This window comes from Callithrix jacchus, chromosome 10 (assembly GCF_049354715.1).
Source record: "Callithrix jacchus isolate 240 chromosome 10, calJac240_pri, whole genome shotgun sequence".
NCBI classification, from domain to species: domain Eukaryota; kingdom Metazoa; phylum Chordata; class Mammalia; order Primates; family Cebidae; genus Callithrix; species Callithrix jacchus.
The window spans coordinates 24,667,045-24,670,016 of NC_133511.1; the positions used below are offsets into that span (position 1 = coordinate 24,667,045).

The window sequence follows — 2,972 nt, forward strand, 5'->3', positions numbered from 1 at the left end:
GTCAACCCCAAATTATTCAACACGTATTACCATAAAGCTTACAATAACTCAGTGGGTTAAGTTGTGTGTATGTACACACATACACAGATACACACACAGCACATGAGCACATGATATTAAGGATTTTGCAGGTCAAAAATATATTCTATTATATCCACTGATCCTTTTTAAGAATTCTGATCCTTTAACTCCTACGTTTTGTTCTCATTTATGATGGTCATTGGTTTCTCTCAGCTGCAGTCAATATCTGACCCTAATACTGTATATGCTAGTTCCTGCACACATGATAATTGCTCCGTTTGCCAAACCTACTTGATACAGCCAGGCACTGTTACACTTTTTATATGCACAAATGTTTGATTCTTACAACACCATAAGGTAGGTGGTGTTACATTCATTTTACAGAGGAGGGAACTGAGGGCTAGTGGAGTAGTAAGCGTCTTGGCCAGACTTGGCTCTGACTCCAAGCCCATATTCTTTTTACTACAACATTCTGCCTCTCGATAAAAAGGCCTAATATGAAATTGAATATTTAAAAGATTGAATAATTACAGTTTATCCTAATATCCCAACTCTTACCCCCTCAATCAAGACTGTGTCTTGATCGTATTACCAAAAATGACACTTTTCTCTGTTTAGTAAGACAGAGTGGAAGGAGGGAAGCATGTTCAAAAAATGATGTTTGTGGATGTGATAAAATTTTGGAGTTCTGTTATCCAGTGGCCTGTTCTCATGGCATTTGTCCTCATAGAGTTTCTTAAACATTCAGGTCCTTCGGTTCCTTTGAAAAAAAACAGGGAAGACACTTGTTGTCATGTCTTAAAGGGCCTAAAACACTAACTGGCTACCCTAACAGTCCTGTGGGTGGTCCTGGAACTTGTTAGCAGTAGGGACTGGTATTTGATGGGTAAAATGGCTCCTTTCTCACAAGTGTCTCATACTGAACCATCGAAAGCATTTTTGACAAATTATAAGGCTACCCATGTACGAACTGAGGATCTTTTCCTTTAGCATTTGATTCAGTAGCTCCTCCCCTCCCTCTTTATTTTCATCAGATCCTGTCCACATTCTGCAGGATTCGAGGAGGTGGTGTATGGGAGGGGTGCCAGACAATAAAAGAAGGTGAGTCGAGAGTGACGAGGTTGTGCAGGTGAGTGAAGGGAGCCCCTGAGCCACAATATTCCTCTTTGTCACTCCCCTAAGCAGCAGGAAGGAAAGAGATTGTCCAGCTCACCACAGGAGTGAGTGAGGAGTAGTTCCAACATTGGTAGGACTGTTCCCACTGCCACCCTGGCCCCTGAACAGGGATACATGGCTGGAATTCACAGGAAGTAACTGGGACAAGGCAAAGTCTGTTTCAGTACTGGCTCTGCTCCCAGCTACTTGGTGCACTGTGAACAAAAGCTGTACTACCATGAGGGCATATTCCTAATGCCTTTCTGAGACTCCCAGCCTCAGGTAGGCATGGTCCCCTGAGAGGCAGAAACACAGCTTCCTGACAAATGAGCAGGAGTGACCCTTATTCTTGGCTTCTGTCTGTCTGAAATGGAAAGACAGATGTTCCACGTTACTGAAGTCTAGACAGCACCTCTGAAGCCCTGGAGATGGTCTCTTCCATTCCTCTGGTGATGTCCACCTACTCCTCAAATGTAGCATCAAGGAACTTCAGCTGCTTCCTTGGCTCAACTGAATTCCAGTTGTATCCTTCCCTTTAGTCCCTCAGAAATAAGCAGCGTAGAAATAATTCCCTTCCTGGGGATATCAGCTCATTCCTCTAGTTTCTTTGCCACCCCTTAAAGGAGTACCATAACCTGGGGTACCTGTGATTATTGACCCTAGAATGGGTCCATCTGGGACAGCAGGTGTCTCCTGTCCCAGGCAAACCAGGACATAAAGTCACCCTACGTAGGTGGATAATAACCACCTAACTGACTTGTAAGAAGGAAGTGAACCTACCCCCGGACACAGCAAGGGGTCTAATCAAGGGTTTCACTTAGTGAGCCGCCGCTAGTGACACTGGTCCTTTTGTGTTTCAAGCCTCTGCACCCTATTTGGGCCTCCCTTCTATTTCTTGCCTTTATTTTCTCTATTCCTTTACCTCTTGTCATTGGCATGTTGCCCTCTTCATTTCTGCCACTAGACCTATGCCCCTGACTGCCTGGCATTAACAGAGGCTTTTACAACTCTGCTTACCCTCTTTTTCTTGATTCTAGGGCTGGTACCAGCCAAGCCCATTATTCTGGGTCCTAACCTGTTTGGTGGAGTTGTTGCTCCACTTCCTTGACCTTGCACATAAGGCCTGGGCACTCCTAGGAGTTAGGGGCAGGGTGGGGTTAGGGCTCAAACCCATTTGCTCGGATACTCCTATTTTATGTTCTATTGACTTGATTCTTTGGGAGAATACTTCCCTTTCTAGCCCTCTGTAGTTCACCCTTGGGTTCATATAGAAGTATCTCACAATTATCGGTGGAAACATACCCTGAAATCTTCAGGCTAGAGGCTGTCACTTTCAGGATCACAGAAGTTCCTGCCTAGTGCGCCCCCCCGCCCCCACCACCTCCCTGACTGCTTGCCTCCAGAAGGGAGAGCAGGAGTGACTGCCACATTGACATGGTGGGAGCCCGTGAGGGCCGGTGTCTGTGAAGGGCGAGTAGAGTGGGGTCCTGGGGAATCTGAGCAGGGTAGGAAGCCCCAGCCTGAGCCTGTGGTGTGTTTGGGCCCAAATATTGTCCAACCCCCACCTCTGGGCCCAGGGAAAAATTCCTGCGCTCCCAGAAGGCATGAGTACCGAGATTGGTGTCATGCAGGACCACTGGGTGTGAGTTCCAGCCCTCCAGTGTCTCGTGTCCGCCCGTGTCGGAGCCCACGGGTTCTCAGGACAGGAAGGGCTGCGGGGCAGTACAGGCAAGCAGGCACGTCACACCGGACAGCGCCACGATTGCTGCTTTCGGTTCCCCCGCGGGTGGTGAGGC

At 47.4% G+C, this 2,972-nt stretch overlaps 1 protein-coding gene across 1 annotated transcript in view; it reads left to right on the forward strand.

Annotated features, from left to right (window-relative positions):
* The window catches only part of CCDC15 (coiled-coil domain containing 15), a 120,268-nt gene extending 119,195 nt beyond the window's left edge, over nt 1-1,073 (forward strand). The window contains exon 16 of the mRNA XM_054241695.2: nt 1,056-1,073. The gene's annotated coding sequence lies outside the window, so the exon portion shown is untranslated. The remainder of the gene's footprint in view (nt 1-1,055) is intronic.
* The last annotated feature ends 1,899 nt before the right edge of the window (nt 1,074-2,972 follow it).